General features: G+C 38.1%; 1 protein-coding gene across 3 annotated transcripts in view; it reads right to left on the bottom strand.

The window, feature by feature from the left end:
- Positions 1-27,553, bottom strand: part of LOC106089583 (glutamine--fructose-6-phosphate aminotransferase [isomerizing] 2) — a 626,017-nt gene that overhangs the window by 99,577 nt on the left and 498,887 nt on the right. The window contains exon 1 of one of the 3 annotated variants that reach the window (XM_013255466.2): positions 2,964-3,268. The exons of the other annotated variants lie outside the window; for them this stretch is intronic. The gene's annotated coding sequence lies outside the window, so the exon portion shown is untranslated. Of the gene's footprint in view, positions 1-2,963; positions 3,269-27,553 lie in introns of those variants that run through there. 3 annotated transcript variants of the gene reach the window in all.

Below are 27,553 nucleotides of genomic sequence, written 5' to 3'. Positions count from 1 at the left end.
ACATGATAATGTATATCACACACATCCATCAATAGAATTCTTGAAAGAAATTGCATATTTTGGCAACGTGAAATCGTTTGAATTTGGGATTTAAATATAAATCCAGATAAATCGGATGTCCGTCCGTCGGCCTCTCTGGCCATGTTAAATTGTGTACAAAGTACAGATCACAATTTTCATTCGATCGTCTTCAAATTTGGCACTGGCATTTTTTCGACCCAGACAAAGCTTATTGAAATTGAAAAAAATCGGTTCAGATTTGGATATAGCTCCCATATATATGTTCGTCCGATTTGGACTAATATTGCAACTATATCGTAATATGTGAACCGATTCTTACGCAATTTGGCACAAGGGAGTCTCTTAGATAGCTCCCAAATATGCACATGTTCGTCCGATTTGGACTAATATTGCTATAATGTGGTCATTTGTTATTCGATTCACTTCGCTACTTTCGACCGTCTGTCGAAATCACTATAGCGGTCGAGCGCATAAAGCTAGCCGCTGAAATTTTCTACATATACCTAATATTGATGTAGGTCGTTGGGAATTGCAAAAGGGCCATATCGATACAGATTTGGATATAGCTCTCATATAAACCGATCTCCCGATTTGACTTCTTGAGACACTGGAAACCACAATTTTTGTCCGATTTGGCTAAAATTTGGCACATAGTGTTCTATTACGACTTCTAATAACTACTACGTTGACTACGTTCAAAATTGGTCTATAACCTGATATAGCTCCCATACAAACCGATCTCCCGGTTCGACTTCTTGAGCCTCTGGTAACCGCATTTTTTGTCCGATTTAGCTTCAAATTTCGATGTAGTTTTCTGCTTTGACTTCCAACAACTGTGCCGTGTACGGTTCAAGTTGGTTTATAACCTGATATAGCTCCCATGTAAAACGATCTCCCGATTTGACTTCTTGAGCCCCTTACAAGCCACAATTTTTGTCCGATTAGGCTGAAAATTGAGCATGTAGTGTTTTCTTATGATTTCAAATAATTGTGCTAAGTGCGGTTCAAATCGGTCTATAACCTTATATAGCTCCCATATAAACCAATCTCCCGATTTGACTTCTTGAGTCATAACAAGTTGCAATTTTATACCGATTTGGCTGAAATTTGGCATGCGGTGTTCTGTTGCGACTTCCAACAACTGCGTCAAATACGATCCAAGTCAGTTTATAATCTGATATTACCCTTGTTCGGTTCCTAGAAGCTTTAATTTTTGCTGGTTTGACTGAAGTTTGGTATGTAGAATAAAATTATGCCCTTCAACTAAATTATGCCCTTCAACCCTTAAATGGAGGCCACCGTAGCGCAGAGGTTAGCATGTCCGCCTATAACGGTGAACGCCTGGATTCGAATCCTGACGAGATCATCAGAAAAAAATTTTCAGCGGTGGTTTTCCCCTCCTAATGCTGCCAACATTTGTAAGGTACCATGCCATGTAAAACTTCTCTCCAAAGAGGTGTCGCCGTTCGGACTCGTCAATAAAAGGGAGGCCCCTTATAATTGAGCTTGCCCCTCTTCCTTAGTGGAATGATCATGGGCAAAATTTCCATCCATCAACTAAATTTATTTTGTATACATTTTTAGCAGAATCCATAGTGGTGGATTCTGCTTTTACTTGTTCAATTTATCAGAACCTTGAAACGAGATATTTGCCGAATAAGCGGGATGCTCATCGAACAAACGCAATCGAAAATTATTAAAATGTGAAATTTTTTGGTATACACCGAAAGAAAAGATGATACCGTATTATATCAAGGGTATTGATAGTAAAGCAACACAGTGAATTTATTCCAAAATAATGCCGTATGGTATTTATAATGCTTTACACCATCCATAACATACGGTATTGTTTTGGTATTACTTTACTCTCAATACCGTTGGTATACATTTGTCGTTCGGTGTAGTGAATTAGGCAAATGGTGTTTTCAGGGGAGTGGATTTAAATATGACCAAACTTTTTCCAGGTTTATTCTTTTTGACAGCTACCATTTGATTTTTGCTACTTGAAAATAACATATTGAAAAAAACGCTCCACTTGTTAATAACAACTCTCTGCATTTCATGATGTTCATGGCTTAAGTATTCCAACTTAACACGTAGCATAGCCCATACAAACACAAAGCTGAATTGACGTAGCTCACAATCGTCACAATGTGAATTTAAATCGATGTCTTCTAACTGTTCTACAAGTGTGCGCAGAGTTCTTAAGCATTTTAATTGTTACCGGTTTCCAGCCAATGCAAGTTTCCCCTTCTAAATGCATTCCAATGTAATTGATGTGCATAGATTTCATGAAAAGCAACATTTTGTTGCTTTTTAGTTTGATGTTGCTCCACAGTTTCCATACAAATAAATTGAACGTAACACATGTGCAAACCATGCGACACCACCCCTTCCGAACCAAACCAATGACAATAATCTCGCCGCTTATTAAGAAGTTCACCCACGTACAAAAGAAATGAAAACAGCTGATTTGTATGGCATGTACGTACGAAAGTGTGTGTGCACACTCTACGATAAGGCGGCGTTGTATAATCCAAACTTTAGACGAACAATTTCGTTTACTGAGGGGACATTTAGAGTTACCCAAAAATTGAGATATGCAATAATCAAATACGCTGTTGTTTATTTAAAAATCAGATAACATTCAAAAGAGAAACCTTTAGCAAAGGCATTACTTTATGTAACGAACTTAGTCAAAGTAAGTCAAAAATATTCTTCGGCGTTTTAATGTTTGGAATTATTTTCAAAGCGTTTGCTTGACTTCAATTGAATTATGGCACACGCAACATATGCATACATAGATAGATATTCAGGCTAATAACTCTTCGAGAGCATTCTCTCGCTAAGCGATGAGTGTATGTGGTGGGTCAATCCATTTTCGAAAGGGGAAAATCAATGAGTTGAGTTATCTGAAGAAATTCCATATTTGGTTTGTTTACCGTTTTTTTTTTTTCTTTCACTTCTTCTCCGTTCGGTTTCGTTTAAATTGTGGTTTGCGATTTTTTGAACTGCCTTGCTGCTGTGCGACTGGTTTATGTTTATTTTGATGATCTCTTATTGTTTTGCTTCTAAACTTTTTAGTTTGTTTTGTTTTTCTTTTTTGTATCTGTTGTTCTTTTGTGTTTTGTTTTGTTTTGTTTGCCTTTCTTTTGGAACACACGCGGAAACTGAACTGAACCCACTTAGTTCGCGTCTTAATTAACACTGAGCTCAAATCAAAAAGTATCGCGAGCAAAATGCTTCACTTTTATAGCAAAAGTCGGCTCCAACACAGCACACACTAACCGCTAACGCTGACGGCAGTGATCGTGTTCCAAAACAATTGGTGGTGCTTGTGGTGGCGGCAGCGCTAGCAGAACCAGAGTTTAAAACAAGTTAACAACTCACTTCGGCTGCTGCCGGCGAGGCATAACTTGTTGTTATGTTGGCGTTGTAGGGGCCGTGGTTGTTTGGTAGATGGTGATACTCTTGTTGGTAAGCGTTTGGCAAGCAAAGTGAATATGAGCGATGGCCAACTAGTCAGCGTTCCTTGGCACACGAGTGGCTGAGGTGGGAATTATTAACAAGTACCCGAACACTTTCAATTAATCGCTGTTGATACACAAAGAGCGTCGCATCGTGGTCTCCATATGCACACACGGACGTGGGTCAATATCTATCTTTACAGCGAACAATTGGAAATATTATTGTTACTTACAAGAACCGATTGAGGAAAGTGGGTAATAGTTGGCATTAAGAAGTCAACAAACCCGTACCATATCACTTCCCTAAAGCTTGTGCACGTTTGCACGTACCTATAGAATAGATGTGTATGTATGTGTGGCGTTTATCGAAACAACTCGATAACTGGCGTATGATTATTACTGTACAGAACATTGTGTGCAAGTGTTAGTGTAAATCCCAGAAGTGTGATAAAGGTATATGAAATCTTTATGGGGCCTCATTTATTTTATTCAATTAGAGCAACAAATAAGAAAGTATTTCCTCAAACCTAACTGAACAATGAGGCAGGCTCACAGATGTTGGGCACTATTTAGAAGGCCCGCAGGCTCGAAATGAGACTTGAATCCGAGGATAGTACGCTAATAAAATTTACGCCTCAGTAGTTCTATGGATGGCAATGGAGAAGAAGCGCCACGAATGGATACTAAAAACAGGTTCAGAAAACATGTTTTCTTGACATAGACGGGGCTATGAGGATCTCACCTAGTAGGGCAGTGGAGACTATTTTAGATACGCGACCAACAGACGTACAGATTAGGTATGACCTTGGAATCCAAATCGTGAGTAGAGAAAGTAGGTCAGTATAGCTTTCGGTATCTTTACGAGTCTCTTAGGACTACGGGCACACTTATGGGGAATTAGTCGGCAAATAAAAACGTGCGTCGTGTCCAACAGACTCCGGTTCAAAGATGCAGTTACGATACCAGACTAGTACCAACATAGAGACATAGAATGGAAATGATTAAGGATTTTCTTATCAGCGGGGAATACCTGTCATAGATTACTACGGGGTTACTGTCATAGATTACTACTTACTTACGGGCTAAGGTGTATCTCCATAGTGAAACGGGTCGGGTTAGAATCAACACCCTATTTTCAAACTGAGCTAGCCTAACCTTAAAGAAAAAATTTGGAATATTTTTGATACATACTATGTAAATCTAATTTCAGACACATTAACTAAAACGGCAAGAAGTAAAATCAATACTGCAAAATTGCCCATGAACATTCCATTAATCAACAAGTCCAAATTTTTCACTTATCAATGAGTGATGCCCGATTAAGTTTTAAGTTCAATGATAATTAAAACCAGGAGACTGATTTATATGGGGCCTGTAGCTTGATGTGTATTTGCAGGCCCCTCTGTACGCACACATGATGATAAATGTACTTTGTATACCTAATTTCAGACAAATTGGCAAAAAAAATCCTTCTCAGGAATGACAAGAAATTTAATCAACAGATCAATTTATATGAGACATGTAGTTTAAATGTTATTTACATTAGAGATATGCACGTGAGTGTTGAGTTTTCATATCACAAGTTGAATTAAGTCAAGTGATTTATTAGTGAGATTCAAATTCATTCACGTGAAGGTATGTGACCATGATTGAATTAAAATGTATTCGTGCTTGAGTGTGAGTGAGTTCATTCTCACAACACTTATCACGATTTATGAAAAAATCATGACTCCAAGTATTGTTTTGCAAAGGGAAATCGCAAACTGGGTTTTCCCGGCAATACGGGAATATGAACAGTATGGTCATGCTAATATATATTTTAAAATTTTATATATAAATTATATATTAAAAACTTAAAATTTACGGGAATGAACAGTATGGTCATGCTAATATATTTTATATTTGAAAATTTTATTTTAAGAAATTTTTTCTTAAGGAATTTAAAAAATGCTCGCAAAATCTCTAAGTCCTTAAAAAAAATAATAATTGTGTTCAAAAAGCCGCATTGGAATAAACAAGTAAGAGCGTGCTATGTTCGGCCGGGCCGAATCTTATATACCCTCCACCATGGATCGCTATATGAAGTTATAGTACGATTCGGACTATAAATGAATGCTGAACATTGTAGAAGTCATTGTGTAATATTTCAGTTCATTCGGATAATAATTGCGCCTTGTAGGGGCTCAAGAAGCAAAATCGGGAGATAGGTTTATAAAGGAGCTATATCAAGCTATTCATCGATTCAGACCATAATAGACACGTATATTAAAGGTCATGAGAGAAACCGTTGAATGAAATTTCTGCCAAATCGGATGAGAATTGTGCTTTCTAGATGCTCAAGAAGTCGAGACCCAAGATCGGTTTATATGGCAGCTATATCAAAACATGGATCGATTTGAACCATACTTAGCGTAATTTTTGGAAGTGATACCAAAACACCACGTCAGCTCTATCAAAACATAGACCGATTTGGACCAGTTTCAATTCCAACCGACCTACCAGCTAGCTTTACTCCTTCGAAAGTTAGCGTGCTTTTGACAGACAGACGGACGTACAGACGGGCGGACATGGCTAGATCGACTTAAAATGACATGACGATCAAAAATATATATACTTTATGGGATCTCAGAAGCATATTTCGAGGTGTTACAAACAGAATGACGTAATTATTATACCCCCATCCTATGGTGGAGGGTATAAAAAAGTCAACTCAACTAAAATCAACTCTTTTGACAAGATTGAAGGCATGACGTCAAACAAAATAGTGGAAGTGTAAAGTAAAGCGACCAAGTAGGCTTTGGGGTGTACTCTAAAGATCACGACTACTGCAGTGTGTATCAAGCGGAGATCCTCGCATTTAAGGAAGTGGTGGAATGGCTAAGATATAATGTCATTACGCCGATTGGCACAAATATCTTCTCAGACAGCCAGGCAGCCATTAAATCCCTGGGGAACTTATATTGAACACAAAAACCGTCCTCATCACAGACATTATCTGTAATATTAGAATATTATGAACAAATTAATTTTTAAAACCAGTAAGGAAAGATACCACCGTAGCGCAGAAGTTAGCATATCCGCCTATGACTCTAAGCCCCTAGGTTCGAATTCTGGCGAGACCATCAGAAAAAAATTTTCAGCGGTGGTTTCCCTCCATGTAAAACTTCTCTCCAAAGAGGTGTCGCACTGCGGCACGCCGTTCGGACTCGGCTATAAAAAGGAGGCCCTAAAATTGAGCTTAAACTTGAATAGGACTGCACTCATTGATATGTGAGAACTTTGTCCTTGTTGTTTAGTGGAATGTTCATGGGTAAAATTTGCATTTGCAAGGAAAGACATAAGTCCCTATACCACCGAGTCTACGTATTACTTTTAATTTACGGAACCTGTGTTGAAATATACTCAGACTTTTATTTTGCATACTTATTGACTAGACATTGCAGGATTTTCTTCGATAGGACCTCAATTGTGGCTACTGCAGCCTTATCGGAGGAATGATATATGTGGAAGCTATATCTACATCTTGATTGACTTTGATGAAGTAGAGCGCACGTATTAGTATGAGAACTTCTAATAAAACACCTCACTCTAAACTTTATACGGATCTGACCAAAATTGTAGCTTCTATAACCGTAAAGTTGAATCGAATCGAATGAAAGATACATATGGAAGCTATAGCTTATTCTGATTCGATTGTAATGAAATTTTCACACGTATTGGGGCGTCAAATAAACACCTCTTGCTAACTTTTGTAAAGATCGGACAAAAATTGTGGCTATTTAAACCTTAAAAGGCCATATCGGATGAAAGATGTATATGGGAGCTATATCTGAATCGGAACCGATTTTTATGACGTAAAATACAACATCTCGTGGAAAATTTTGCAAAGATCGGACCAAAACGGTGGCGACTATGGCCTTCAAAGCCTATATCGGATGATAGATATGAAAGGGATCTATATCTAAATCAGGTTAAAGTCAATAGCGTTTGTGCTTGGACAAAAACATTGACTTGTGCAAAATTTAATGAGAACCGGACAAATGCGACCTGTACCTTGGTTACAAGAAAATATGGACAGACAGACAGACGGACAAATGGACATATTTAGCTTAATCGAATCAGGGAGTGATTCTAAGCCGATCGGCTTACTTAGCAGCGGGTCTAGCTTTTCTCCTTCTTAGCTTTGCAAATAAATACACAAAGTTATAATACCCTTTATCACAATAGTGGTGTAGGGTATAATGAATCGTAACAAATACTAATCTTAGGATTTTGCACACAGTACCACGAATTGCAAATGGGCCATATCGGTTCAAAATTGCATATAGCTCCTATACAAACCGATCTCCCTATTTGACTTCTTGAGCCCCTGGAAGCAGCAATTTCTGTCCGATGTGGCTGAAATTTACATTGTGTTCTGTTATGAGTTCGAACAACTGTGCCAAGTACGGTTCAAATCCGCCCGATTCGTATTGATTTTAGCACAACTAATGAAGTATTTATATCAAGTATATATTGCTCTTTTCCCCTAATATAATTTTTGTAAATATTTTTATATTTTTGAATTTTAGGGACAAGGATATGAAATTCCATTGACTATAATCAACAAATAAATTAAAGAGAATGAAATATGCCTTCTAGCTGCTACCATTGAACCATCCAAATCGCTTTAAAAAATCCAACAACTTACAAATGTGTACATGCGCTAAATTAGTAGAGTCTTAAAGAAATGAAAATGTAAAGTGGGACTCCTTCCGACTGCCAGTGCGGGACATACACAGCAGATGTTCTATGGTCTTTTCATCCTCGACGTCCTCACAGCGTCTGCAGAAGTCGTTACATACATCATTCAGTCCGTCAACATATTAACCGATCAGATAGCGACCTGTCATGACGGACACACTGACTGTGTGTCCGAGAAACAAAATAAATTTATTACTAAGTTTTTCCTTTATTGTAACTATCTAACGTTTCGCTTCAACATATAAACCGTTAGCCATAAACGTAGTATTATATAACGTAACTAAATTTGTTTATTGTAAACCCTTTAGCAAATTCGCCTACGGTAGAAATACCTTTCTTTTGTTGTAAAACCAAAAACTCTTTAATGGCAACAGTGTTTCGATAGCCCCTAACGATTATTCGTTTATCGGGCCAATAATTATTGTCTTATGTCTCAAAAGAGAGAGAGAGAAAGAGAGAGCGGGTGAGTATTTAAGCGTATAAACCAGTGAAGAATAAAAAGATGGTAAATCGGAAATTGAAAATTTCGCCATAGATACGGCCAATGACAAAAATCAATAGAGCAACATGGAAGGATTTTAATATAATTGTGTATCATAGCATCTGCTTATAATTGGTAAACAGTTTAAATAGAATTGTGTAACTAAATTAAAAGCAATCTACATATATATAGTCATGACATAAATTTATTAAGAACAAGTAAAAGTTGCTAAGTTCGGCCAGGCCGAATCTTGTATACCCTCTACAATGGATCGCATTTGTCGAGTTTTTTTCTCGGCATCTCCTCTTAGGCAAAAAAAAAGGATAAAAGGAAAGATTAGCTCTGCTATTAGAGCGATATCAAGATATCGTCTGGTTCGGATCACAATTAAATTATATATTGGAGACCTGTGTAAAATGTCAGCTAATTCGATTAAGAATTGCGCCCTTTGGGAGCTCAAGAAGTAAAATAGAGAGATCGATTTATATGGGAGCTGTATCAGGCTATAGACCGATTCAGACCATAATAAACACATGTGTTGATGGTCATGAGATGATGCATCGTACAAAATTTCAGGCAAATCAGATAATAATTGCGACTTCTAGAAGCTCAAGAAGTCAAGATCCGAGATCGGTTTATATGACAGTTATACCAGGTTGTGAACTGATTTGAACCTTATTTGTCACAGTTGTTGAAAGTAAGAATAAAATACGTCTTGCAAAATTTCAGCCAAATCGGATAGGAATTGCGCCCTCTAGAAGCTCAAGAAGTCAAGTCCACAGATTAATAGGATGAAAACCTTTCACTTTCGTTTGATAAGGTTTTCCTGCTTTTGGTATGAAAATTACCTTTGTGTACCCACATCCAACAGGTATATATGACATGTTGATACAAGCGGAGAATACGTCCCTAAGCCAACCGGTGTGAATATATCCCTATCACCAACCAGTGATTCATCATCAGGAACTGGCGACATAAAGGAGTCGAAACTTTTTATCGCCCAAAAAATGTACGACGGATGCATACCAGTGACAACCTCTTCTGGCGTAACGTTGTCCGTTGTAGAGTTTCCCGGGAAATATGTATCAATGTGTTGATCTAGAGTTTCCTTACTAGACGTTGTCCGTACATTTTCTGACTTCGGAATATATCCCACCGTAGTAGGTACCTTCCTTAGCCCAGAGGCCTCAGATGTATCCTCCACAGAACTGCAGAATTCTACCCAGGATTTGGTCTGAGCCTTTTCAGCTTGCCCTTGTATTTTCTTAGCTCAGCCTCATAGACGTCCCAGTTGTGTGGTGCCCTTGCGGATTTGGCCCCGTTGAAGAGTTTTCGTCTGACATTCCAACCAGGTTTGTGGTCCTTCGAGGGGGTCGATGTTTGCCCCCAGGCTTGGCTCTAGGACATGTTAACACAAGCGAGTCATTCGGGGCCTTCGTAAATTGCTTGACCTACTATATCTACATCTTTCGCAGTTTCAACTTGCTTTTCTGGTCTAGAAGGGAAAGCCGTGAAGAATGTGTTCGGAAATATATGCAAATTCGCTTTTATTCTGTTTTATCATCCAATCTTCTCAAAATTATGCTCAACGCTTTCTTCTTCGAATACGAAAATATGTGTGGTATATGTATATGACACTTGATATAACTGATGAGTTTCATAGAAATCGGTTCATATTTGGCTATAGCTACTTTTTTCCATTCCTTGAACAATGTGTAAGGATTTGGATCGAATTCAGTTCAGATTCAGATAGAACTTCCATATATATGTTCTTCCTATTCTAGATAATATTGCAATAAGGTTGTAGTTTTTCAACCGATCTTCAATGAAATTGGCACATATAATATGAATGTTTACATTTTGAATTTATTTTATACTATTTAGATTTCATATACATACAATATATACCTCGCCGCAGTTTTAATTTTGAAATAATTTGCTCAAATGTGATGCGGTTTATTTAATAGCCCATCCAAAAACCTCCGCAGATCTCCATCAAAATCGGTTTGGAACTAGAAATAGCGCCAAATTTCTACTTAAAGGGCAGATGTAGGGTTTTGTATAGCATTCATAGCCCGTCTTTTACGTTTCCTATCATGTTTTATTTAGTATTTTATATAGTGTTATTTTATTTAGTTTTATTTCATTTCATTTCATACTCAGGAAGCAGACTTTTTAAAAGGCAACCTGCTGATCTGAAATTACAAGCAGTACTACTGCTGTAATAGCAGAAAAATTAATAGCAAATACTTACACTATGCTTTTATCAGCAGAATTTGTTCTATGAGTGCAGCAAAATTAAATTGATTAAACTTAATATAATAAAAAACAAGTAAAAAGGGGTTAAGTTCGGCCGGGCCGAACTTTGGATACCCACCACCTAGGGTATATATGTAAACCACCTTTCATCAAAATTCGGTGGAAATTTTATATCTTATGTCCCATATCACTTATATCAAAATTTGTTGCGATTTGGACCAAATACTAATAAGTACAGTAGCTATATCTAAAAATAAACCGATCTGAGCCATATATGACACGGATGTCGAAAAGCCTAACATAAGTCACTGTGTCAAATTTCAGTGAAATCGGATTATAAATGCGCCTTTTATGGGGCCAAGACTTTAAATCGAGATATCGGTCTACATCGCAGCTATATCCAAATCTGGACCGATCTGGGCGAAATTGACAAAGGATGTCGAAAGGCCCAACTCAACTCCCTGTCATAAATTTCAGCGAAATCGGATTATAAATGTGGCTTTTATGGGCCTTAGACCCTAAATCGGAGGATCGGTCTATATGGCAGCTATATCAAAATCTGGACCGATCTGATCCAAATTTACGAAGAATGTCGAAGGAAATCGGCGGATCGGTTTATATGGGGGCTATATCAAGATATAGTCCGATATAGCCCATCTTCGAACTTAACCTGCTTATGGACAAAAAAAAAAGAATCTGTGCAAAATTTCAGCTCAATGTCTCTATTTTTAAAGACTGTAGCGTGATTTCAACAGACAGACGGACAGACGGACGGACATGTCTAGATCGTCTTAGATTTTTACGCTGATCAAGAATATATATACTTTATAGGGTTGGAAATGGATATTTCGATGTGTTGCAAACGGAATGACAAAATGAATATACCCCCATCCTTCGGTGGTGGGTATAATAATGGTGTTTACTTTTGAAAATGTATCCTTGCATTACAAATTGACAAATGTCTGTCCCTAACTGCTGGTGTCTGTTAGCCGCAAGAGCAGGGCAATGACATAAGAAATGCTCCAACGTCTCATCATCTTCCCCACAGGCCCTATACATGCTATTACTTGCTGCACCGATTTTGCATAAGTCTGCTCATAGTCCCATGTGTCCCGTTATGACACCGAAAGCTTAACTGACCTCCTACTTGCTTCCTTTCAGCAATAGCCTCGTCTTCTCGCAATCCGGATCTTGCCATAGGATTTTCGTCATCCTGCCTACCGTTTCGCTGTTCCACAGTGTTACATGCGCGAAAGGCTTCGGGTAACCAAGTTTGACGGCAGTCCTCTGGCCTTCACTGCCAAATCGTCTTCTTTTTTATTCCACCTTACTCCGCCATGATCCGGCACACAAATGATGCGGATCGGCCATTCTCAGAGAAGGCGTTAATCTCCTTCTTACACTCTAAGACTGTTCGTGACTTTACCGTCCTGATTGTTATTGCTCTTATTACCAGGCAGTCTAAAACAGATCTCATTCCCTGGGTTCTCAATGTAGACTCCCAGGCGCACTCTGATCTCCAGATTTGATCCATTCGTGTAACAAGATCTCCCAAATTGCAATACTAAGGTTCCGTCAATCCATGACTGTGCCGCTAGCAGCAGTGCCTCGCACTCAACCTCAAGTGACATCTCAGGTTTCCGATCGGAAACCTCTTCCATTCCTTCCAGATTTCCTTTCGTCGCCTCTGTTATACCGCAATGGCATAACCTGCTCCTATCCTCTATCCATTATCCCATCGCCTTAAGCCTCATAGCAGCAATAGCCGCAATGGCTGGGTTAACATTGAGGTTTCGTCCCAGTCATATGCCATATGCAACACCATTTCAGCCCTACTGGTTGGATCCCTACCTTTTAGAAGCTGATTCGGATCTTTACCTCTTAGAAGTATTATAACATTGCCTGTGTAGCAAAAGGGTTCAAATGCCTCCTCACTCAGCATCCACTTTCTCCCTTGTATTTATCCTTAGCATTTAGGTAATCCAGTCTCTAAGGACCGGGTCCTCCCGGTACTGGTCTAAGGATTGGATCAGTGTGTCGGTCCGCACATTGTTAAAAGCCCCCTCGATGTCAATGCATACCGCCAGTGTGTACGTTTTGGCATGAAGGATTCTCCTATTTAATGCACACCGACCTTCCCTTGACAAAGGAATGACGTTTGTACTTTAGCAGTTCGCTGGATGTCCTACTCTTTATTATGGTACCCACAATGCTTTCCTTTTTGAATAAAAATTACGTAAGGCCTTTGGTGTCGCATAAATTCCTTTACAGGGCTTAGGTTTAAATACCACCCTTGGCTCCTGCCAGGCTTTCTTAGTATATGCAAGTACTAGGTACGCTGTAAAAATACATACCAGATGGTGTGGCAGATAGTCCTCCTCCTTCTGTAGTAACACCGGAAATTTTCATCATGTCCGGGTGACTTAAATAGTTTAAACTCAAGGCTTCCTTTACCAAAAATTCTGTAATGATAAGCCTTCAATCAATGTTGTTATGTCAGTATCCCTACGATCCCATCTAAACCATTTCCGCAAAGAAAGAAGAGATATTTATTACAATTCAATCGTAAGACTTGAGCGAAATCAGATAAAACATGTAAAAGTGTGCTAAGTTCAGCCAGGCCGAAAATTGGGAACCCACCAGCATGGATTCTGCTAAAATTTTATACAAAATAAATTTAGTTGAAGGGCATAATATCATGGTTTTTTGGACCAGTTGTTGGAAGTCATAACAGATCGAATGTGCAACATTTTAATGAAATCGGACGAAAATTGGGGCTATGAGAGGCTAAAGATGTCAAATCGGGAGATCGGTTTATATGGCAGCTATATCAGGTTATAAACTGATTTGGACCGTATTTGGCACAGTTGTTGAAAGTTGTAATAGAACACCGCACGGAAAATTTCAGCCAAATCGAACAAAAATTGCGACTTCCAGGGGCTCAGAAGTCAAATCGGGAGATGGGTTTATGTGGGAGCTATAACAGGTTATAGATCGATTGAGACCGTACTTAGCACAGTTGTTGGAAGTAGTAATAAAACACTACATGCTTAATTTCAGCCAAATCGGTGGTGGTTATAAAAGTACGCATTTTATAAGTTCAGGATCTATAATCAGAAAATCGAACCAAGTATGGATCGATCTCGGCGTAATCGGATGAAAAATATGCTCGTTACGTTTACGTGCAACGCCCGTTATAAATAAATCAAATATTTTTTGGAGGGTTATGAAATTATGGAATAAGATGTTATTCCCATTAAAAATATTTTATTCGTTCATGAGTACGAAAATGACACATATTGTCTATTTTCGACCGTCAATCAACCAAGTCTGAAGAACAAGCCAATTTTAAGCTCTATCTCATATGTAGACATTACATTGAATTCGCCGTGATATAAATATGATTGCTTCTTTCGGGCCTTGAAATGCAAACTCCCGAATATTCCTACAGTGACATGTAATGTACTCATGATCATTGACGTACTAACCACACACCAACCACACTGCTCTAACCGGTAACTTCATTTGTATCTCTTTCTTTTGGTGTCTCTCAGTTTCTCTTAAGTCTGGCTAATGCTGTTTTCCGTCTAGTTTTAGTTGCAAAGCAACAAAACAACTGCCAACAATAATGCAATGATGCAGATGAAGCGTTTTTAATACACAAAGAGAAACCGAACTTTTAAATTTGGCTAATTTAAATTGACTTGATTAGCACTATAAATATAATAAAATTTTAATTATTGCTTGTGGTTTCATAGCTTCGCAATTATTATTGGCAGCTGTATGTTTATTTCAGACATTTGGTCTGACAGCGTAATAATAGGGTTGTTTCAACACAACAACAAAATAAGTAATTTTATACCCTCCACCATAAGATGGGGGGTATACTAATTTCGTCATTCTGTTTGTAACTACTCGAAATATTCGTCTGAGACCCCATAAAGTATATATATTCCTGATCGTCGTGACATTTTATGTCGATCTAGCCATGTCCGTCTGTCCGTCCGTCCGTCCGTCTGTCTGTCGAAAGCACGCTAACTTCCGAAGGAGTAAAGCTAGCCGCTTGAAATTTTGCACAAATACTTCTTATTAGTGTAGGTCGGTTGGTATTGTAAATGGGCCATATCGGTCCATGTTTTGATATAGCTGCCATATAAACCGATCTTGGGTCTTGACTTCTTGAGCCTTTAGAGTGAGCAATTCTTATCCGATTGGAACGAAATTTTGCATAACGTGTTTTGCTATGATATCCAACAACTGTGCCAAGTATGGTTTAAATCGGTTCATAACCTGATATAGCTGCCATATAAACCGATCTTGGGTCTTGACTTCTTGAGCCTCTAGCGTGCGCAATTCTTATCCGATCAGAATGAAATTTTGCACGACGTGTTTTGTTATGACATCCAACAACTGTGCCAAATATGGTTCAAATCGGCCCATAACCTGATATAGCTGCCATATAAACCGATCTTGGGTCTTGACTTCTTGAGCCTCTAGAGTGCGCAATTCTTATCCGATTGAAATGAAATTTTGCACGACGTGTTTTCTTATTGCATCCAACAACAGTGCTAAGTATGGTTCAAATCGGTTCATAACCTGATATAGCTACCATATAAACCGATCTTGGGTCTTGACTTCTTAACCCTCTAGAGGGCGCAATTCTTATCCGATTGGAATGGAATTTTTGCACGAAGTATTTTGTTATGATACCCAACAACTGTGCCAAGTATGGTTCAAATAGGTTCATAACCTGATATAGCTGTCATATAAACAGATCTGGGGATTTGATTTCTTGAGCTTCTAGAGGGCGCAATTCCTATCCGATTTGGCTGAAATTTTGCATGACGTATTTTATTTTTACTTTCAACAACTGTGTCAAATAAGGTTCAAATCGGTTCATAACCTGATATAGCTGCCATATAAACCGATCTGGGATCTTGACTTCTTGACCCCTAGAGGTCGCAATTATTATCCGATATGCCTGAAATTTTGTACGATGGATCATCTCATGACCATCAACAAACGTGTTTATTATGGTCTGAATCGGTCTATAGCCCGATACAGATTCCATATAAATCGTTCTCTCTATTTTACTTCGTGAGTCCCAATGAGCGCAATTCTTATACGAATTGGCTGAAATTTTACACAGGTCTCCAACATATAATTTAATTGTGGTCCGAACCGGACCATATCTTGATATTGTTTTAATAGCAGAGCAACTCTTTTCTTATATCCTTTTTTGCCTAAGAAGAGATGCCGGGAAAAGAACTCGACAAATGCGATCCATGGTGGAGGGTATATAAGATTCGGCCCGGCCGAACTTAGCACGCTTTTACTTGTTTTAATTTTAAATAAAAGCTTCTCGGAGTTCATAAATGCGATTTCATTAACATCTTCAGCAATTTTTGCAATCCAGAAGATTAATGCGTTTTTCCTCTTTTGATTTTTTCATGCCGATTGATTGATGACACCATAAGTTTTAATAAACCGCTTAGGAAAAGAGGGTGCAGATATTAATCCGCCCCATGCCACTATGGACATACAGCTAAGCCATTAATTGGCTTGTTGTGCGCTCTATAAACTATAAAGTAACCTCGTAAATAGAAAATTGTAAGTAAGGAAATCCATGCTACTTACAAAATCCTTAATGCCACTCCCCTAAGTTGGTTCATGTCTGGAATTGTGCATCCACCTAAGTGCCGTTATCTGTTAGACGCGAAAGCCGGGCAATGACAAATGAAATGCTTCAACGTCTCATCATCTACCCCGCATGCCCTACATATGCTATCACTTGCCGTACCGATTTGCTTGCTTCCTTTCAGTAACAACCTCGTCTTCTCACGATCTGGATCCCCCATAGGATTTTCGCCGTCCTACCGATGGTTTTGCTGTTCCACAATGTTGCATGCGCATTCGTCGACCACTCCCTTAACTCGGACTGCGTCGACATTTACTAATACATAATAAGATGAAATTTTTGCAATGGAGGACACCGTGTCGCAGAGGTTAGCATGTCCGCCTATGATGTCGAGTTCAAGTCCCGGCGTGAACATCAGTCAAATTTTCAGCTGTGATTATCCCCTGACTAATGACTGCTACATTTGTGATGTATCCTGTCATGTTAAAACATCTCTACCAAGTGAGGTCGTTATGCAGCACGCCGTTCGATCTCGGTATACGATAGAAAGCCCCTTATCGTTGAACTTTAATCGGACTGCACTCATTGATATGAGAGAGGTATCCCCTGCTCCTTAATGAAGTGTTCATTGGAAATTTAGTAAGCTAGCGAATCCCCCGATTGTTAAATAAAATAGACAAAATTTTGCGAATTTCGGGCAATACTTGAACATTTATTTTTAAACGAATTCAACACTGAATTAGGAAACATTTTTTTTATAAATGTCATAATATAGCAAGGTATGAAACTTTGTTCCTGAAAATCGGATGAAAATTTCGTGTTCTATTTCCTCAAGAAATCCAGTCCGAATATTAACAAATACAATGCAAATGCAAATCTTGTCCACGAACATATCATTAGTACTGCACGATTCAAGTTTATGCTTAACGATAAAGGACCTCCCTTTTATAATCGAACAAAGGTATTCTTATAACAGTTGCCGGGAAGTCTGTCAATAAAGTACTTAATACGAAATTTCATGCAAATCAGAATGTTATAGACTAATTTGGATCGTATTTGGCACTGTTGGCTCAAGAAGTCAAACCGGCTGATCGGTTTATATGGGAGCTATATCAGATTATAGACCGATTTTTTGGGCAACCCAATATATAAAGATTACAGAAAATTTAATTCTCTAGCCGAAAGTATAATAGATGCCTAAGTGCCTCGACCGTCTGAGCTTCTTCTTCGAGTTTTAATACCCAGTTTCGAGACGTCGCTCTCCACTTGGTCACTCCATCGGAGTTGTGATATTCCCCTTTTAAGTTTTTTTTAAGACCGCCTTCAAAAGTCTTCGAAAGTCCATAACCATAACACACAAACAACGCAAAATGGTTCGAACTGGTAACATACGAAAAATCAGGGTTGCACTAAACACTGATTTTGACAGAAGGTGTACTCAATATTTTGTTGTTGGGCAACTGCTATTACCTGTAAATTATTGTAATATATCCTGCGTTCAACTATGCTATCGCCGTCATACAGCTCGTGGTTCATTAGCGATAATTACCAAAAAAAAAAATTAATTTTTTAGCAAAATATTGGTCGAAAGTTACAGTTTCTATTGCATTTTTAATAAAACTTAGAATGAACTTTAATCAAATATACTTTTTTACACTTTTTTTCTAAAGCAAGCTAAAAGTAACAGCTGATAACTGACAGAAGAAAGAATGCAATCACAGAGTCACAAGCTGTGAAAAAAATTGTCAACGCCAACTATATGAAAAATCCGCAATTACTTTTTGGGCAACCCAATACTACTAATACTAATTTCCCATGAAGGGAATACTTCTCTCATATCAATGAGTGCAGTTGGATTTAAGTTTTAGAGGTCAATGATAAGGGGCCCCATTTGTTGTAGTTAAGGTTGTGTAAATCGGGCTGAACTGTTTGAGCGGAGGATGAAGATATGTAACAAACAATTATCCAAAAATTTTGTTATGGTAATCCGATTTTTTGATCCCAATAATCGAAATCTACTATTTCGTATTTTGCTTATTGATATCAAAAGGGAAAAAATTGACAGCTTGCGTTTCTCTATTTGCAAAACAAAAATATGCTCCCTTATAAGATGGTAGGGTGTAATGCCTCATATACAGATTTTCATTGTGTATGACAATAACCCTGCGTGACCACATAATAATCAGTTCAGGCAGGGCCGAACTTTGGATACCTACCACCTCGGGTATATATGTAAACCCCCTTTTGTCATAATCCGATAAAAAATGCATAATTTGGAGCAAATTCGACACGGATATTGAAAGGTCTAAAAAGTACAAGTCACTGTCAATTTTGTGGAACAAAATATCGGTCTTTTTGGCGGCCATATCTTAATATAGACCGATCTGAACCATATACGACACGAATGTTGAAAAGCCCAACATAAGTCACTGTGTCAAATTTGGGCGAAATCGGATTATAAATGCGCCTTTTATAGGGCCAACACTTTAAATCGAGAGATCGGTCTATATGGCAGCTATACCGATCTGAGCCAAATTAAAGAACAATGTTGAAGGGTCTAACACAACTCACTGTCCCAAAATTCGGCGAAATCGGAAAATAAATTCGGCTTTATGGGCCCAAGACCTTAAATCGAAAGATTGGTCTTTATGGCAGCTATATCCAAATGTGGACCGATCTGCGCAATATTCCAGGAAGGGGTCCAAGACCTTAAATCGAGAAAACGGTCTATATGGCAGCTTTATCCAAATCTGGACCGATCTGGGTTAATTTGAAGAAGGATGTCGAAGGGCCTAACTCAACTCACTGTCCCAAATTTTGGCAAAAGCGGACAATAAATGCGACTTTTATTAGCCCAAGACCTTAAATCGAGAGATTGGTCTATATGCCAGCTATATCCAAATCTGGACCGATCTGGGCCAAATTGACGAAGGATATCGAAGAGCCTTATATAACTCATGGTCTCAAATTTTGACGAAATCGGATAATAAATGCGACTTTCATGGGCCCAAAACCTTAAATCAAGAGATCAGTCTATATAGCAGCTATATCCAAGTCGGGACCAATCTAGACCAAATTAAAGAAGGATTTCGAATGGCCTAACACAACTCACGGTCCCAAATTTTGGCAAAATCGGACCATAAGTATGCCTTTTATGGGCCCAACACCTTAAATCGAGAGATCGGTCTATATAGCAGCTTTATCCGAGTCTGGTCCGATCTAGTCCAAATTAAAAAAGGTTATCGACTTGCCTAACAAATCTCACTGTCCAAAATTTCCGCGAAATCGGATAATAAATGTGGCTTTTATGGGCCTGGGACCATAAATCGGCGGATTGGTATATATGGCGGCTATATCAATATTAGCCGATGTTGCCTATCTTCGAACTGATCCTGCTTATGAATAAAAAAGAATCTGTGCAAAGATCTTCTTAGATTTTTACTCTGATCAAGAGTATATACACTTTTTAGGGTAGGAAATTTATATTTCGATGTGTTGCAAACGGAATGACAAAATGAATATGTAAGTTTACACGTTTGGTAACACGTTTTTGGTAATTTAAGTGACATATATACATGAATATACCTGAATGTGCATCTCACACATCCATTCACAATTCGTGAAAACTGTTGCATATTTTGGTACTTCTATCGACTAATCAGCCAAGAAATCCGTTTTATTTCGGATTTAAAAATAAATCCAGTTAAAATCGGATTTACATTTGAATGGTAAAACCTGCCAATAAACCCAGGAGTTAGCACTTAAATCACGAAAGGCCATAAAATAGGATTTAGTGCCCAATGTAGAAGAACTTTAATTGCCTTATTCACAAAAGTTAATAAAACCTTAAAATAGGTTTATTAGACAGTTCTATAAAGGAAATTTGTCTTGAAATCAAATAAACCTATTTCAAATCTACATTAAATTTTGTGAAAACCGATGTTAGGCCTTAAATAATACCAATATTTTAGATGTATACATTTTGTTCTAAAGTATGTTGACATCACTGAATTTAAACATAAGAGGGTGGAACCATTGAGTGAAATATGCTGGCTGAGACATTTGTTCCTGGTACCGTTTATACATGCTAATCGATTGTATCCAACCCGACTTCGGGGTTTCTAAAACCGTTCCCGAGAACAACGAAAGTAAAGCTATATACCCTCACATACACCTAAAATAAATTCAATGCAGAAGTAGTATCAGTTTTTTCAAATCTCTTATGAGGGGACACGCACATTATTCAAATTTTAAATTGTTTTTATCCAAACAAAAGAAAACAATCACACACTCATCATTCTGTTTATTGTTAATAATTAATTATCTCTTGGTTTGTTCGTCGGGGGAACCCGTTTAACATTTAGTCAATATCGAGATCTGGTTTGTAGCTGCCGCCGGCTGGCTGATGTGACCTATAACATTTTGTTGAAATGTGATATTTTGGAACTTTGTTTTGCCATCAAATTCAGCTAGTCGTAAAATGTCACTAAATTGAACTAAGCTATAGTTTAAGTTTTTGTTTTTGTTTGGCTGCACGAATATCCAACAATGATTAAATTGCAAACTGGTATTTATTTCTTTTAAAAAACAAGAAGACAGCCATGTAAAACTAGTGTTAACAAAGGCAAGAAATGAATATGCAGCAATATAAGAATGCTGCTGTTGGGAGTTGGTATTTTTTAATCGGATAATACTTTGGCAACGGACCGCAACATGGACCGCTAAATCATATTTTCTTTTCCTAAATATTAATGCATTTCTTGTTTGGCAATTTTTAAACTTTAGAAGTTATTTGAAAATATTAAAATATCGTGTACAAGTTTTCGAATATCTTTTATATTGTAGGCTATTTCTGAAGACAGCAGAAAATGTTTGATATTTGGCAAAAAAAGATAGCTGCCCCGTTTCCAGTAGGTTTTCATATTTCCGCAAGCATTTTTGCAGCCAATACTAATAATGTTTACAAGTACTGATGAATATTGCAAAACCAATGTAAAATCTGGTATCTTTTAAAGAGGGTGATTTTTAAGAGCTATAGGAAAGTTAAAAAAACACATAAAATTCTGAAAAATGCATGAAATCTTTATTTGAATCGGTAGTACAGTCCATATAATTTAATGTTTGAGGATTATTTAATGCAAATGTTGACCGTGACTGCGCCTCAAATGGTCCATCCGCTTAGTCCAATTTTGGCATATTATTTCCACCATTTTGGCTGGTTCTCACGAATAAATGCTTCAATGTTGTCTTCCAATGCGTCAATTGAAGCTGGCTTGTCTACATAGACAAGAGCCCCACAAAGAATATTCTAAATGCAGTAAATTGCACGATTCATGGGACCAATTGACCGGTCCCGAACGTGAAATAAAATTTTCATCGAACTCGCCTCTCAATAAGTCCATTGTTAAGCGTGTTGTGTGGCATGTGGCACCATCTTGTTGAAACCTCACGTCGTGCAAGTCAAGTTCTTGTACTTTTGGCAAAACAGAGTTGAAAATCATCTCACGATAGCGCTCGCCATTCACAGTTGCGTTACGATTTACATCACCTTTGAAGAAGTGCGGTCTAATGAAGCCACCAGCTCATAAACGGCACCAAACTGCGATTTTTCAGGATGCATTGGTAGCTGCTTATTTACGTACCCATTGAACCAAAAATAAGCTTTATCACTGAACAATATCTGCATTGCATAGCGCGCGATGAACTTTCTTAACATAGCACGCAGCGGACCCTGCCCCTTACCCCAATTTTCAAAAGCGCCAGATCTCAGAGATTTGTGCACTAATTTAAGCGAAATTATGTATGCCACCTTATGGTATCCCAAAAATACTTATTTGGTATAAAATGTTGGGGTCAAGTAACCTGGGGGGACGACCGATCCCCCAACCCACCCAAATGGACATGGACATGTCCCGATTGGGAAAAAAGTTATGAAAGGTATGTAGTAGTAGAGTACGGACTTGGTATACAAATTTCTCCATAAATGTTGGGGGATCCCCCATCTCCAAAAACTCCCCAACAGGACACTTTCACCTCTTTGTGCCATATGGATATCAAATGAAGCTATTGAAAAGTAGAGTAAGAATCTGATATAAACATTTATTCTTTGGTGTCTGGGAATTAAAAGAAAAGTCTGTGACAGTGGAGTTCGAATCTAATGTTAATGTAAAGATCCAAGTATCTGGGCCACGCCCTGCCGTTCAGCAGGACATATAGATGGCGACATCAGAGAACTCGAACAAATTGTCTTTTGGGTCTTAACGTCGGAGGGACAGACCCTCTCCCCTCTCCTCAAAATATATAAACAACACCAATCTGTCATGTAGGACTGCTGAGAACATATTGTACATAAATGAAACAAAAAGTAATTAAAAATAATATATGAAGATCGATCAGGATAGAATAGGACAGCAACAAAAAGTCTTTGTAGTAGAGTAGAGTTTTTGATCCAAAATTGGGATAGACAACGGTAGGACATGCGGATCTTTATAAACGTGAAATATGATTTTGAAAGTTGATAGCCAATACAACAAAAAATTAATTAGTGTGGATCTGAACGAGATTCGTAGGCCTGAATGTTTTGTTCACCAGCTTGAAAAGGCTTAAAGAAAAATCCATTTGCAAAAACAGCAGATTTTGTGTGCTGAAAATAGAAAAGCAGACATGACTGCTCTGTTTGCATATAAATGACGGTTTTTGTTCTGCTATTTCAGCTAAATCGATCTGGATGGTTCAACGGCAGGAACTCGACGACTTCAGCCATTTATACATAGTGTCTGTTTCATCGGACTTTGTATTTCTTACGCTTAGCGTTCATTTATATGACTATTTTGAAAAAAGGCTGAATGGCTGTGTTCAAATCCTGGCGAGAGCATCAGAAAACAATTAAGTGGTGGTTAGCCGCTCCTAATGCTGTCGACATTTGTGAGGAACTTTGCCTGATAAGAACTTCTTCCAAAGAGGTGTCGCACTCCGCCACACCGTTCGGACTCGGCTACAAAAAGAGGCCCCTTATAATTGAACTTAAATTTAAATCGGACAGCACACATTGATATGTGAGTTTGTCCCTGTTCCTGAATGGCAAATTTGCGTTTTGCATATAGAAAAGAAGTTGGAACATATCACAATTCACAGTTTTTCTATAATCTTGATCAAGTTTCAATTTTTAAGTTATTATTTATTAACAATAACGTAAAAAATGTTTATAATAGTCTAAACAAGTAAAAGCGTGCTAAGTTCGGCTGGGCCGAATCTTATATACCCTCCACCATGGATCGCATTTGACGAGTTCTTTTCACGGCATCTCTTCTTAGGCAAAAAAAAGGATATAAATAAAGATTTGCTCAGCTCTTAGAGCGATATCAAGATATGGTCCGGTTTGGACCACAAATAAATTATATGTTGGAGACCTGTGTAAAATGTCAGCCAATTCGAATAAGAATTGTACCCTTTGGGGGCTTAAGAAGTAAAATAGAGAGATCGATATATAAGGGAGCTGTATCGGGCTATAAACCGATTCAGACCATAATAAACACGTATGTTGATGGTCATGAGAGGATCCGTCGTGCAAAATTTCAGGCAAATCGGATAAGAATTGCGCTCTCTAGAAGCTCAAGAAGTCAAGACCCAAGATCGGTATATATAGCAGCTACATCAGGTTATGGACCGATTTGAACCATACTTGCCACAGTTGTTGGATATCATAACAAAACACGTGGTGTAAAATTTCATTCTAATCGGATAAGAATTGCGCACTCTAGAGGCTCAAGAAGTCAAGACCCCAGATCGGTTTATATGACAGCTATACCAGTTAATGGATCGAATTGAACCATACTTAGCACAGTTGTTAAAAGTGCCACTAAAATACAGTTATTGGATATTGTAACAAAACACGTCGTGCAAAATTTCATTCCAATCGGATAAGAATTGCGCACTCTAGAGACTCAAGAAGTCAAGACCTAAGATCAGTTTGTATGGCAGCTATATCAGGTTATGAACCGATTTCAACCATACTTGACAAAGTTTTTGGATATCATAGCAAAACACGTCGTGCAAAATTTCATTCAAATCGGATAAGAATTGCGCACTATAGAGGCTCAAGAAGTCAAGACCCAAGGACGGTTTATATGACAGCTATATCAGGTTATGGACCGATGTGAACAATACTTGGCACAGTTGTTGGATATCATAACAAAACACGTCGTGCAAAATTTCATCCCAATCTGATAAGAATTGCGCACTCTAGAGGCTCAAGAAGTCAAGACCCAAGATCGGTTTATATGGCAGCTATATCAAAACATGGACCGATATGGCCCATTTACAATACCAACCGACCTACACTAATAAGAAGTATTTGTGCAAAATTTCAAGCGGCTAGCTTTACTCCTTCGGAAGTTAGCGTGCTTTCGACAGACAGACGGACGGACGGACGGATAGACGGACGGACATGGCTAGAACGACATAAAATGTCTCGACGATCAAGAATATAAATACTTTGTGGGGTCTCAGACGAATATTTCGAGTTGTTACAAACAGAATGACGAAATTAGTATACCCCCCATCCTATGGTGGAGGGTATAAAAAGCAAGGGAGGCAGGTAAATGAAAGCAAGAAAAACTTACTTAAAGTTAATGGATTGTTAATGCGACCAATATTTTTACTTCAACAGCTGATGGGGAAAATCTTAACTATATGCGCGTTCAAATTATGATGAAATGGAACAGACTGACCTATATTGGGCGCCCTCTCTTAAAATTAAGTTTCCACCATTTAATTCTAAAAATAACAAGTAAAAAGGCGTTAAGTTCGGCCGGGCCGAACTTTGGATACCCACCACCTCGGGTATATATGTAAACCACCTTTCATCAAAATTCGGTGAAAATTCCATATCCTGTGTCACATAGCAGTTATATCAAAATATGATCCAATTTGGACCAAATACTGATAAATACAAGTCATTGTTTAATTGTGTATAACAAAATATTGGTCTTTTTAGTAGTTATATCTAAAAATAAACCGATCTGAACTATATACGACACGGATGTCGAAAAGCATAACATAAGTCAGTGTGTCAATTTTCAGTGTAATCGGATTAAAAATGAGCCTTCTATGGGGCCAAGAATTTAAATCGAGAGATCGGTCTATATGGCAGCTATATGCAAATCTTGATCGATCTAGACCAAATTGCAGAAATATGTGGAGGGGCTTAACTTAACTCTTTGTCTCAAATTTCGGCAACATCGGACAATAAATGCGCTTTTTATGGCCCCAAAACCTAAAACCGAGAGATCGGTCTATATGGCAGCTATATCCAAATCTGGACCGATCTAAGCCAAATTGAGAGAGAATATTGAAGGACTGAACTCAACTAACTGTCCGAAATTTCAGCAAAATCGGATAATAAATGTGGCTTTTATGGGCCTAAGACCCTATATCGGAGGATCGGTCTATATGGCAGCTATATCCAAATCTGATCCGATCCGTAGCGTGATTTCAACAGACAGACGGACAGACGGACGGACGCTGATCAAGAATATATATACTTTATAGGGTCGGAAATGGATATTTCGATGTGTTGCAAACGGAATGACAAAAGGAATATACCCCCATCCGTCGGTGGTGGGTATAAAAAAAATAATTTTTTGGAATAAACCGAGTTTTATGCACTAATGCCCATCTGCGGAAAACAGTTGGCCTTCTCACAAAAACCACTGAGAGTTGATCTTACAAGAGAGCCGATACACATACCCACTCAACTTTAAGCATCTTGCATTATAGGAGGCCTAAAAGATAGCATTTTATCAGCCAATGAAAGTGCTAATAGTTCATGAGAACTTCTCATAATATGGCTAAATGAATGGGCTGTAGTACATTTGTTGCCTGATTTTCATAAAATTAGACACAAGTATTTTTTCGGTTTAAGGACGCAATTGATTTTGAATAAAATAAACCGATATACCCTTTTAAAGCTGTAGAAGCCACAATTTTAATCCCATCTTTACGGAATTTGACATGAACCGCTCTTTTTGAAGTTTTAATACGTACGAACAATTTCGTCAAAATCGTTCAGATTTAGATATAGCTCCCATATATATCTTTCATCCGATATGGTCTTTTAGGCCATAATAGCCACAATTTTGGTCCCATCTTTACAAAATTTTGCATGAAATGTTTTTTTGACGTCCCAGCACTTGTGAAAAATTTTATCAAAATCGGTTCAGATATAGATATAGCTACCATATATATCTTTCATACAATATGGGTTTTTAAGCCGTAGTAGCCACCCACCTTAAATGGGAACAAGTCTATAAGGCAAGATAAAGAGAAATCTAATCCAGGTTAAATTGGGTCGTAAATGCTCCTTTTATGGGTCCATGACCCATTGTCGCTAGATTGCTCTTTATAGCAGCTATATTCAAATATTTTCCGATATGAACCACATTTGGGTCGGACAACGGAAACTTAAAAAAAAAAATTTCAGCGAAATCGAATAATAATTGCGACATTTATGACCTTAAGACCCTAAATCGACAGACCGGTCTATATGGCAGCTGTATCTAACTACAGTGTTATCTTAACCATATTTGAATCAGATTTTGGGAAGCTTAAAAAAACTCACAGCTTAAACTTAAGCTTAAAAAAGCTAACGGTTTCAAATTAATCGAAATCGGATAATGCGGCATTCATGGCCTTAAGACCCCAAATCGGCACTTGTATCTAACTATAGTCCGATCTTAACCATATTTGAATCAGATTTTGGGAAGCTTAAAAAAACTCACAGTTAGGAACCACAGTTAGGAACCACAACTTTGAGATAGTCAGCAACTTTATCTACCTCGGCGCCGACTTAACTGAAACGAATGACACCAGTTTTGAAACAAAGCGAAGATGCTACTTTGGATTATGTCAGCAGTTTAGAAACAAGGCCACCTCTCGACAAACGAA

The sequence above is a fragment of the Stomoxys calcitrans genome, chromosome 2 (assembly GCF_963082655.1).
Source record: "Stomoxys calcitrans chromosome 2, idStoCalc2.1, whole genome shotgun sequence".
Classification (NCBI taxonomy): domain Eukaryota; kingdom Metazoa; phylum Arthropoda; class Insecta; order Diptera; family Muscidae; genus Stomoxys; species Stomoxys calcitrans.
The sequence above is the reverse complement of the archived record's forward strand: the minus strand, read 5'-3'. Positions and strand labels throughout refer to the sequence as shown.